This window comes from Phoca vitulina, unplaced genomic scaffold (assembly GCF_004348235.1).
Source record: "Phoca vitulina isolate PV1807 unplaced genomic scaffold, GSC_HSeal_1.0 scaffold11, whole genome shotgun sequence".
In the NCBI taxonomy this organism is placed as follows: domain Eukaryota; kingdom Metazoa; phylum Chordata; class Mammalia; order Carnivora; family Phocidae; genus Phoca; species Phoca vitulina.
This window is the reverse complement of record NW_022589714.1, coordinates 43988264-44001144: the sequence shown is the minus strand read 5'-3', so window position 1 is coordinate 44001144 and position 12881 is coordinate 43988264. Positions and strand designations below refer to the sequence as shown.

The following is a 12881-nucleotide window of genomic DNA, read 5'->3' as shown; positions in this document are numbered from 1 at the left end:
AGAGATAGAGAGCCTGTAAATTTCCTTTGTCATACTGTCCTTGTCAGTGTTTTTGGCACTAAGGTCTCAGCCTCAGTGGAGGAGGAGGAGGGGAAGGTAATATTCCCCCCTCTTATATTCTCTGGAAAAGTTTGCATAAAATTAAAAGGATCTGTTTTTTGAAAGTCTTCAGGAAATGACCACAGCAGGAAGGCTGCATCCGGAAGTGGTTATTGACAGTCCTCATGTGCTGCTCCCTGGGCTTTAGGGAGCCAAGGCACCAGGCTGGAACTGGGAGGGAGAGCCAGAAAGGATGCTCAGTGCCCTCCAACTGGGATGTGAAGTACTGTATTTATGGGGCTTTACCATGCTCTGAGCTCTGGAACCAGACGATAAAAAAGAGTGGTGAGAGGGAACAGAAGATGAAGAATTACAGTTACTGAGATGAGGAAACCCAAGGGACCCCCATGAGAGAAAAAGCTGTTTTTCCCTTCCCTTTGCTTCTTTTCCAGCTTCTGTTCTTGCTAGGACCTGCACCCTCACCCCACTTTACACATGCCTTGTAATGCAAATTGCTTATGTTCTCCTTGTAATGGACAAAGAGATAATGGTATCTTTGAAGTCTTCCAGCACAGTAGATGATATCTAAGGAATGACCAGGCAGAGCCATCGTGTGCCTATTCCAGACCATTGGCCCTAGACATCTCAATGCCAAGACCCCTGGCTTCAGGGAATGAGGACTTATGAAGGACACCTGGACGCTGTCCTGTTCTGCCCAGTTCCTATACGCCTAGGAGGACACGTGCACCAGACCACGATTGCCAATAAAAACTCCAGACCCCAAGCAAAGATGACTCATGCTCCTATCCTTTCTGAGTCTGTATCTGCTCTCTCTACATCGTCAATAAACTCTGCTCTCACCTTCTGCTGGCCCACGTTTGATTTCCATCCTGGGTGAAGCCAAGGACCCTCTTGGCTGGTCCTGTGGGACCCCGTCTCTGGCCTCAGACCTGGTATGCCTGCATCATTAGGACAGTTTCTTATGCTGAAAATACTTGATCCCGAAGACTGGAAGAACCAGGCTCATTATGGGGTTCTTGGACTTGGCCATGTAAGACACAGAGTTACAGAGACAGACCAAAACTGCTCATAAAGCAGTGGTGTTAAAATAGCCCTGAAAGAAGCTGGTGACCCAATAAAAGAAGATCATGGCTACTTCATAACTACTGGCATAATGAAACCTTATGAAATGTCTGACCCAGTGAAAATAAGAGAATTTAAGAGATGCAGCTTACTTTTCATAAGTCTGTTCCTTCTAAAAGTAAGGCAAAGGACAGTTTCTTCAGAGTGTTTTCCCTAGGGCTTGAAAGGAATTCTAGATCATTAAATAATAAAAAGGCTCCTAAACTTGGTGATATGAAGTCACCATTTGAAGATGTAGAGACATTTTATTCCTTCTGGTATATTTTTTACTCCTGGAGAGAATCTTTGTATTTAAATGAAGAAGCAGGATGTCATGATGACAGGAGATGGATTGAAAAACAAGACAGAGCAACAGGGCACCAAGAAAAAAAGAACTGAGCTGAATGAGAACGTTAATTGATAATGCATGTAGTTGTGATGCAAGGATAAACACATTCTAAAACGAAAAAGCCAAGAAAGAAACAGAGAAGAAAGTGAGTGCAGAAGGAAAACAGAAGATGTCAGAAGCTAAAGAAAAATAAAGATTAGCTGAATCCAAAGCTGCTTGGGTTGCTAAGGAGAAGGGAGTGGAGGTCAGTCAATAGGCATTATTGTCAAGGAAGGAAAAGATACCCAGAAAAAAAAAAAAAAACCATTAGAAGGGAAAGGCAAAAACTTCAAAATTCATGGGAGACCTGGAATTGCTTTTCTTTTTTCTTTTTTAAAAGATTTTATTTATTAATTTAAGACATAGAGATAGAGAGAGAGAGCATGAGCAGGGGGAGAGGCAGAGGGAGAGGGAGAAGCAGCCTCCCCACTGAGCCAGGAGCCCAATGCAGGGCTCCATCCCAGGACCCTGGGATCATGACCTGAGCTAAAGGCAGACGCTTAACCATCTGAGCCACCCAGGCGCCCCTGGAATTGCTTTTCTGAGAATGAGATGGGGCAGGTTGGAAGGAAGAAGTGGAAAAACTTTCAGATATGTTCCAACTAGCAAGCTTAGGTACTTACATGAAATGAGTCAGCATCTACAAAAGAAGTAGGAATGCCTGCTCTGGTAAAACAGATAGAAGACACATATTGCATGGAGCACTGGGTGCTATACACAAACAGTGAATCATGGAACAACTACATCAAAAACTAATGATGTAATGTATGGTGACTAATATAATAAAATTAATAAAAAAAAGAAACAAATGAGTAACATAGAAAAGAGAGAGAAGAAGCTGAGGCTTGTATGTGACAAGCATCTAAGAATGGAGAGACATCAACTGCCAAAGGTGGAAATGGCAGTAAAAACTGGTCAGAAGAGAATTGACCTGCAATTACTAATCAAAGCTGTGAATTTCCTTGCTGGAACAAATTCAAGATGGGAAGTAAGGGTTGTGGACCCAGTTCTAGTGTGTGTGTGTGTGTGTGTGTGTGTGTGTGTGTGTAGGGGGGAGGGGGCGGTTCCCCACACCAACGAGTGATTCTTGGACACAGAGTGTCCTACAGTTTAACTCAATTTTGACATATCTACCTGGAGATAGCATCACATCCCACAGGTTAAATCCCACAATAGTGGGGCTTCAGATGCCAGTAGTAAGTCCAGGTTGTCACACATGCTTTTGACTGACTGGCTGTAGATCAGAGGTTCCAATGACACCCTCAGACCTTGAGTTCCAGCAATTTGCTAGAGTGGTTCACAGAACTCAGAGAAGCATTTTACTCGATTACTGGTTTATTATACAAGAACACAACTCAGGAACAGGCAGATGGAAGAGGTACGTATAGGGCAAGGCATGGGGAAAAGGCACAGAGCTTGCATGCCCTCTCAGAGTGCACCACTCTCCCGGGATCTCCTTGTGTTCACCAACCCGGAAGTTCTCCAACCCCCATCTTTCTGGGTTTTTATGGAGGTTTCATTACATTTCATAGGCATGATTGATCAACTCCTTGTCCATTGGTGGTTGATTCAAACTTTAGGCCCCCCCTTCCCAGAATCAGGGGGTAGGACATTCCTGGTTGGTTCCCCTGCCAACCAGCCCCCACCCTTAGGTGCTTCCAGAAGTCACCTCATAATGTAAACCCAGTTGTGGTGGAAAGGGGCTTGTTATGAATAACAAGACACCCATTTCACCTTTATGGCTCGAAAGCAATTTCAAGAACTGAAGACAAGAGATTGAATCTTGTAACAAAATATACTCCCACTGTTCTTATAATTTGGGAAATTGCAAGGTTTTTGGGAGCTGTGAGCCAGGAACCATGGATAAAAACCAAATATATATGAGAATTGTATTTTGGTCATCGGAATGACCAAATATATATATTTCTTATAAATCACAGTATCACAGGAAGCTGTTGCTGACTACATGAACACATATTCTTCTTATGGAGTTGGCAAAAAAAGAGTCTCCGAAGTCATGACCTTCATCAAAAAAGATGGTGCACTACAAGGAGTCATACCTCAAGCTGACAGTATGACAGCTTTTTGAAAGTCTGCACACATTTCACCTCTTGGACAACAGAGAAACAGAAGCTTTTGCAACAAGCTTTGAAAACCTATCCAATAAATACACCTGAAAAATGGGGGAAAAATAGCAGAAGCAGTGCCTCATAGGACGGAAAAAGAGTACCTGAAATAATATAAGGAACTTGTTGAAACCGTAAAAGCAAAGAAAGATGCTCAAGAACAAGTGCTGAGTGCAAGTAGAGTCATGACACGACTTAGTAATAATCTTTGTCATGTGTGCCTTTTAAAAATAAAACTGAAAATATTATATTAAAAAAAAAGGTCTGATAGAACTCATCTATTAAGTCACCGGGGCTTGACATTTTCTTTGTGGGAAGATTTTAAAATTGTTTTTGTTTTTTACAATTGAAGTTTTAAAATTGTGACAAAATATACATAACATAAAATTTACCATTTTAACCATTTCCAAGCCTGTGGTTCAGTGGCATCCCAATATTGTGCATCCGTCATGACTTTACATTTCCAGAACTTTTGCATCATCCCAAACTAAAACTCTGTACCCACTAAACAATAACTCCCAAAACTCTCCTCCCCACAGCCTCTGGGAACCTGTGTTCTATTTTCTGTCTCTATAAATTTGCCTATTCTAGGTACCCCCTTTAAGTGGAATCTTACAGTATTTGTCCTTTTGTGTCTGGCTTCTTTCCCTTAGCAAGTTCAGTCATGTAGGTAGCATATGTCAGAATTTCATTCCTTTTTATGGCTAAGTAATGTTCCATTGTATGGATATACCACATTTTTAAAATCAATTCATTTGTTGATAGACATCTGGATTATTACCACCATTTATCTTTGTGAGTAATTCTGCTATAAACACTGGTGTGCAATTATCGGTTTGAGTCTTTGCTTCCAATTCTTTTGGAAGTATATAGGGTATATACCTAGAACTGGAAGTGCTAGGCAATATGGTAATTTTATGTTTAATTTTTTGAGGAACCACCAAACTATTTTCCTCAGTGGCTGTATCATTTCACATTGCCATCAGCAATGCAGGAGGGTTCCAGTTTCTCCACATCCTTGCAAGTGCCTGTTATTTTCCATTTTGTTGATAATAGCCATCCTGATTGGGTGTGAAGTGGTATCTCACTGTGGTTTTGATTTGCATTTCCCTAATGGCTAGTTATGATTGAGCATCTTTTCATGTGCTTATTGGCCATTTGTATATCTTCTTTTTTTTATAATTTTTTTTATTATGTTATGTTAGTCACCATACAGTACATCATTAGTTTTTGATGTAGTGTTCCATGATTCATTGTTTGCATATAACACCAAGTGCTCCATGAAATACCTGCCCTCCTTAATACCCATCACCAGGCTTACCCCTTTCCCCACCCTCTCCCCTCTAAAACCCTCAGTTTGATAATTTCTTTGGAGAAATGTCTATTCAAGTCCTTTACCTTATTTGTCCAACATGAAGAGATTGAGTGGTGAAGAGGAAGTAATATAAAGTAATTGCTATTAGATGGTATATTCCATGAGGGTTAGGGGTCTTATCTTTATTCCTAGCATCTCAAGGAGTTCCTAACACTTGGTGGGTACTAATAAACTATTGTTAGATGAGTGAAAAATAATCAGTGACCTTGAATGGAGCAATTATGTTGTTTTGGAGATTGAGATAGAAGAGGGAAGATGTATGAGACCATTTATTCACAAATCTGAATGTTTATGGGAATCACCCGGGAACTTGTTAAAAATATAGATTCCTGAGTCTCACTCACAGAAATTCTGATTTAGTGGCTGTGGTAGGCAGAAAATAGCTCCCCAAAGATGTCCATGTCCTAATCCCCGGAACAGGTGAATATATTATGTTATATGAAAAGAAAATAAGATTGTAGATAGTATTAGTGTTGCTAATCAGCTGACTTTGGCATGGGGAGATTATCCTGGATTATCCAAGTGGTCCCAATGTAATTGCAAGAGTCCTTATTTGCAAGGAGGGAGATGGAAGAGTGAGAACCAGAGAGATGGGGCTGTGATGAAGATTTGACTGGCCATTGGTGGCTTTGGAAAAGTTTAACATTATTTTTTTTAAATTTTTTTATTGATATGTTAATCACCATACATTACATCATTAGTTTTTGATGTAGTGTTCCATGATTCATTGTTTGTGCATAACACCCAGTGCTCCATGCAGAACGTCCCCTCTTTAATACCCATCACCAGGCTAACCTATCCTCCTACCCCCCTCCCCTCTAGAACCCTCAGTTTGTTTTACAGAGTCCATTGTCTCTCATGGTTGGTCTCCCCCTCCAATTTCCCCCCCTTCATTCTTCCCCTCCTGCTATCTTCTTTTTTTTTTCTTAACATATATTGCATTATTTGTTTCAGAGGTACAGATCTGTGATTCAACAATCTTGCACAATTCACAGTGCGCACCATAGCACATACCCTCCCCAGTGTCTATCACCCAGCCACCCCATCCCTCCCACCCCACCCCCTACTCCAGCAACCCTCAGTTTGTTTCCGGAAATTAAGAATTCCTCATATCAGTGAGGTCATATGATACATGTCTTTCTCTGATTGACTTATTTCGCTCAGCATAACACCTTCCAGTTCCATCCACGTCATTGCAAATGGCAAGATCTCATTCCTTTTGATGGCTGCATAATACTCCATTGTATATATATACCACCTCTTTATCCATTCATCTGTCGATGGACATCTTGGCTCTTTCCACAGTTTGGCTATTGTGGACATTGCTGCTATAAACATCTGGGTGCATGTACCCCCTCGGATCCCTACATTTGTATCTTTGGGGTAAATACCCAGTAGTGCAATTGCTGGATCATAGGGTAGCTCTATTTTCAACTTTTTGAGGAACCTCCATACTGTTTTCCAGAGTGGTTGCACCAGCTTGCATTCCCGCCAACAGTGTAGAAGGGTTCCCCTTTCTCTGCATCCCCGCCAACATCTGTCATTTCCTGACTTGATAATTTTAGCCATTCTGACTGGTGTGAGGTGGTATCTCATTGAGGTTTTGATTTGGATTTCCCTGATGCCGTGTGATGTTGAGCACTTTTTCATGTGTCTGTTGGCCGTTTGGATGTCTTCTTTGGAAAAATGTCTGTTCATGTCTTCTGCCCATTTCTTGATTGGATTCTTTGTTCTTTGGGTGTTGAGTTTGATAAGTTCTTTATAGATTTTGGATACTAGCCCTTTATCTGATATGTCATTTGCAAATATCTTCTCCCATTCTGTCGGTTGTCTTTTGGTTTTGTTGACTGTTTCTTTTGCTATGCAAAAGCTTTTTATCTTGATGAAGTCCCAATAGTTCATTTTTGCCCTTGCTTCCCTTGCCTTTGGTGATGTTTCTAGGAAGAAGCTGCTGCGGCTGAGGTCGAAGAGGTTGCTGCCTGTGTTCTCCTTTAGGATTTTGATGAACTCCTGTCTCACATTGAGGTCTTTCAACCATTTTGAGTCTATTTTTGTGTGTGGTGTAAGAAAATGGTCCAGTTTCATTCTTCTGCATGTGGCTGTCCGATTTTCCCAACACCATTTGTTGAGGAGACTGTCTTTTTTCCATTGGACATTCTTTCCTGCTTTGTCGAAGATTAGTTGACCATAGAATTGAGGGTCCACTTCTGGGCTCTCTATTCTGTTCCATTGATCTATGGGTCTGTTTTTGTGCCAGTACCATACTGTCTGGATGATGACAGCTTTGTAATAGAGCTGGAAGTCCGGAATTGTGATGCCACCAGCTTTTCTTTTCTTTTTCAACATTCCTCTGGCTATTTGGGGTCTTTTCTCATTCCATACAAATTTTAGGATTATTTGTTCCATTTCTTTGAAAAAAGTGGATGGTATTTTGATGGGGATTGCATTGAATGTGTAGATTGCTCTAGGTAGCATTGACATCTTCACAATATTTGTTCTTCCAATCCATGAGCATGGAACGTTTTTCCATTTCTTTCTGTCTTCCTCAATTTGTTTCATGAGTATTTTATAGTTTTCTGAGTACAGATCCTTTGCCTCTTTGGTTACATTTATTCCTAGGTATCTTATGGTTTTGGGTGCAATTGTAAATGGGATTGACTCCTTAATTTCTCCTTCTGTCTTGTTGTTGATGTATAGGAATGGCACTGACTTCTGTGCATTGTTTTTATATCCTGCCACTTTACTGAATTCCTGTATGAGTTCTAGCAGTGTTGAGGTGGAGTCTTTTGGGTTTTCCACATAAAGTATCATATCATCTGCAAAGAGTGAGAGTTTGACTTCTTCTTTGCCAATTTGGATGCCTTTTATTTCTTTTTGTTGTCTGATTGCTGTGGCTAGGACTTTAGTACTATGTTGAATAGCAGTGGTGATAGTGGACATCCCTGCTGTGTTCCTGACCTTAGGAGGAAAGCTTTCAGTTTTTCCCCATGGAGAATGATATTTGCTGTGGGTTTTTCATAGATGATTTTTATGATATTGAGGTTTGTACCCTCTATCCCTATACTCTGAAGAGTTTTAATCAAGAAAGGATGCTGTACTTTGTCAAATGCTTTTTCTGCATCTATTGAGAGGATCATATAGTTCTTGTTCTTTCTTTTATTAATGTATTGTATCACATTGATTGATTTGCAGATGTTGAACCAACCTTGCAGCCCAGGGATAAATCCCACTTGGTTGTGGTGAATAATCCTTTTAATGTACTGTTGGATCCTATTGGCTAGTATTTTGGTGAGAATTTTTGCATCCATGTTCATCAAGGATATTGGTCTGTAATTCTCCTTTTTGATGGGGTCTTTGTCTGGTTTGGGGATCAAGGTATTAGTGGCCTCATAAAACGAGTTTGGAAGTTTTCCTTCCATTTCTATTTTTTTGGAACAGTTTCAGAAGAATAGGTATTAATTCCTCTTGAAATGTTTGGTAGAATTCCCCTGGGAAGCCATCTGGCCTGGGGCTTTTGTTTGTTGGGAGATTTTTGATGACTGCTTCAATTTCCTTAGTGGTTATAGGTCTTTTCAGGTTTTCTATTTCTTCCTGGTTCAGTTGTGGTAGTTGATACATCTCTAGGAATGCATCCATTTCTTCCAGGTTATCTAATTTGCTGGCATACAGTTGCTCATAATATGTTCTTAGAATTGTTTGTATTTCTTTGGTGTTGGTTGTGATCTCTCCTCTTTCATTCATGATTTTGTTGATTTGGGTCATTTCTCTTTTCTTTTGGTGAGTCTGGCCAGGGGTTTATCAATCTTATTAATTCTTTCAAAGAACCAGCTCCTAGTTTTGTTGATCTGTTCTACCATTCTTTTGGTTTCTATTTCATTGATTTCTGCTCTGATCTTTATTATTTCTCTTCTCCTGCTGGGTTTAGGCTCTATTTGCTGTCCTTTCTCCAGCTCCTTTAGGTATAGGGTTAGGTTGTGTATTTGAGACCTTTCTTGTCTCTTGAGAAAGGCTTGTATTGCTATATACTTTCCTCTTAGGACTGCCTTTGCTGCATCCCAAAGATTTTGAACAGTTGTGTTTTCATTTTCATTGGTTTCCATGAATTTTTTTAATTCTTCTTTAATTTCCTGGTTGACCCATTCATTCTTTAGTAGGATGCTCTTTAGCCTCCATGTATTTGAGTTCTTTCTGACTTTCCTCTTGTGATTGAGTTCTAGTTCCAAAAATACGCAGGGAATGATCCCAATCTTTTGGTACCAGTTGAGACCTGATTTGTGACCTAGGATGTGATCAATTCTGGAGAATGTTCAATGGGCGCTAGAGAAGAATGTGTATTCTGTTGCTTTGGGATGGAATGTTCTGAATTTATCTGTGAAGTCCATTTGGTCCAGTGTGTCATTTAAAGTCTTTATTTCCTTGTTGATCTTTTGCTTAGATGATCTGTCCATTTCAGTGAGGGGGGTGTTAAAGTCCCCCACTATTAGTGTATTGTTGTGGATGTGTTTCTTTGCTTTTGTTATTAATTGCCTTATATAATTGGCTGCTCCCATGTTAGGGGCATAGATATTTACAATTGTTAGATCTTCTTGTTGGATAGATTCTTTGAGTAGGATATAGTGCCCCTCCTCATCTCTTATTATAGTCTTTGGTTTAAAATCTAATTTGTCTGCTATAAGGATTGCCACCCCAGCTTTCTTTTGGTGTCCATTAGCATGGTAAATGGTTTTCCACCCCCTCACTTTCAATCTGGGGTGTCTTTGGGTCTAAAATGAGTCTCTGGCAGACAGCATATCAATGGGTCTTTTTTTTTTTTATCCAATCTGAGAGCCTGTGTCTTTTGATTGGGGCATTTAGCCCATTTACATGCAGGGTAACTATTGAAAGATATGAATTTAGTGCCATTGTATTGCCTGTAAGGTGACTGTTACTGTATATTGTCTGTGTTCCTTTCTGGTCTATGTTACTTTTAGGCTCTCTCTTTGCTTAGAGGACCCCTTTCAATATTTCTTGTAGGGCTGGTTTTGTGTTTGCAAATTCCTTTAGTTTTTGATTGTCCTGGAAGCTTTTTATCTCTCCTATTTTCAATGACAGCCTAGCTGGATATAGTATTCTTGGCTGCTTATTTTTCTCGTTTAGTGCTCTGAATATATCATGCCAGTCCTTTCTGGCCTGCCAGGTTCTGTGGATAGGTCTGTTGCCAATCTAATGTTTCTACCATTATAGCTTACATCTCTCTTCTCCTGAGCTGCTTTCAGGATTTTCTCTTTGTCTCTGAGACTCGTAAGTTTTACTATTAGATGTCGAGGTGTTGACCCTATTTTTATTGATTTTGAGAGGGGTTCTCTGTGCCTCCTGGATTTTGATGTGTGTTTCCTTCCCCAAATTAGGGAAGTTCTCTGCTATAATTTGCTCCAATATACCTTCTGCCCCTCTCTCTCTTTCTTCTTCTTCTGGGATCCCAGTTATTCTAATGTTGTTTTGTCTTATGGTATCGCTTATCTCTCGAATTCTGCCCTCGTGATCCAGTAGTTGTTGATCTCTCTTTTTCCCAACTTCTTTATTTTCCATCATTTGGTCTTCTATATCACTGATTCTCTCTTCTTCCTCATTTATCCTAGCAGTTAGCGCCCCCATTTTTGATTGCACCTCATTAATAGCCTTTTTGATTTCAACTTGGTTAGATTTTCGTTCTTTTATTTCTCCAGAAAGGGTTTCTCTAATCACTTCCATGCTTTTTCAAGCCCAGCTAGTATCTTTAAAGTGATGATTCTGAACTCTAGATCCGACATCGTACTAATGTCCGTATTGAGTAGGTCCCTGGCAGTTGGTATTACCTCTTGTTCTTTTTGTTGAGGTGATTTTTCCATCTTGTCATTTTGTCCAGAGGAGAATAGATTAATGAGAGAATAAAATGCTAATAGGGTAACAACGTCCCTAGAAAATATACTCTAAACAAATCAGAAAAGACCTGAAGCCGGGGGGAAAGAAAGGGAAAGAAAGAAAAAAGAAAAAAAAAGAAAAAGAAAAAGATAAAAACAAACAAAAACAGAACAAAACAAAACAAAAAAACAGAATGTGATCAAATATGATCAGGCTGGTGCATAGATCAGTGCCACACACTAGATTTTGGGTGTATTTTGGTCTGTTAGAAGAAAGTGCCTCCCAAAATTTTAAAGAAAGAAAAACTTATATATGTACAAAAATAAGGGTTGAAGGAGATGAAGGGATGGAATATGACTGTAAAGATGAAAATTATAAAAAATTTTATAAAAGGAATTGATAAGAAGTTGTTTGAAAAAAGAAAGAAGAGGATTAAAAAAAAAAGAAAAAAAAAAGGGAGAGAATGTGATCAGGCAGGAGAGTAGAACAAAACCATACACTAGAGATTTAGGGTATATTTTGATCTGTTAGAAGAAACTATCTCAAAATTTTAAAGAGAGAACAACTTATATATATATGCCAAAAATATGGGTAACTACTATGAAGGGATATAATATGACTCTAAAAATGAAAAATAAAAATGTTTTTTAAAAAAGGGATTGATAAGATGTTGGTTGAAAAAGGGAAAAAGAAAAATTCAAAAAAAAAAAACAGTTAAAAAAATTAACTTTGAAAGACTAAAGAGTCATGGTAAAAAAGCCATGGATTCTATGTGCATTATTCTCCTAGCGCTGGAGTTCTGCCGTGCTCATTGATCGGTAAACTTGGTCTTGGCTGGCCATTCTTGCTGATCTCCTGGGGGAGGGGCCTGTTGCCATGGTTCCCCAATGTCTTTGCCGGAGGCGGAATTGCCCCGCCCTTGCCGGGTCCAGACTAAGTAATGTGCTCGGGTTTGCTCTCAGGAGCTTTTGTTCCCTGCAAGCTTTCCCTACAGCTCTGGAGGCCGAGAGTGAAAATGGCGGCCTCCCAATCTCTGCCTTGGAGGAGCTGAGAATTCGGGGCCCCGCTCCTCAGTGCGCCCCCAGAGAAAAGCAGTCAGTCACTCCCGTCTTCCTGGTCTCTGGCCGCACTCTGTGCTCACCCGGCCTGTGACCGAGCGTTTCTATCTCTGGCACCCGACTGGGTGTCCAGTCTCCAAACCCAGCAGATCCCTGCAGTGCTCTCCCACGCTGCTCCTCCCAGGGGAGGAAGGTGAGTCTCCCTGGATCTGCTGCTTGTTGGGTCCCTGCTGGAGGAGCAGTGGCCCAACTGTGCCCCGGATTATGGTTTATGGCAACCCCGAGCTGAGAGCCCGCGCCTCGGCTCCGTCTCTGCAGCCAGCTTCCCCGCTCCGATACCTGGGAGCTCTGCCGCACTCAGGCACCCCCGGTCTTCCTGTGACCCCGAGGGTCCTGAGACCATACTGTCCCGCGAGGGTTCCACCCCCCGCTTAGCCACCGGAGTGACATTCCTCAGTGGAGCAGACTTCTAAGAGTTCTGATTTTGTGCTCCATGGCTCTATCATTTGCCAGAAGCGGCCGACGGTGGCCCCCCCCCCCCCCCCCCCTATCCCCCTGAATATCGCCCCGGATTCACTTCTCCGCACATCCTACCTTCCAGAAAATGGTCGCTTTTCTGTTCAGAGAGTTGTTGCTATTCTTTTCTTTGATCTCCTGTTGAGTTTGTAGGTGTTCAGAATGGTTTGATCCCTATCCAGCTGAATTCCTGAGACCAAACGAAATCCAGGTCTCCTATTCCTCCGCCATCTTGCTCTGCCCCAACATTATTTTTTTTAATGGTTTGTTGGAAATGTTAACTCAAAATGACAGAGAATTCCTATTGGACCTTAGGGACTGTGTCTTCTTTTATATTTCTAACAGGTTCTCCAGCCTGGCCCGTGGGACAACTGTAA

General features: G+C 40.9%; 1 protein-coding gene and 1 pseudogene across 1 annotated transcript in view; both read left to right on the top strand.

Annotated features, from left to right (window-relative positions):
- DNAH8 (dynein axonemal heavy chain 8) overlaps positions 1 to 12881 on the top strand; it is a 369397-nt gene that overhangs the window by 53855 nt on the left and 302661 nt on the right. The window lies entirely within an intron of this gene.
- LOC116635737 lies at positions 1019 to 12881 on the top strand (annotated as a pseudogene).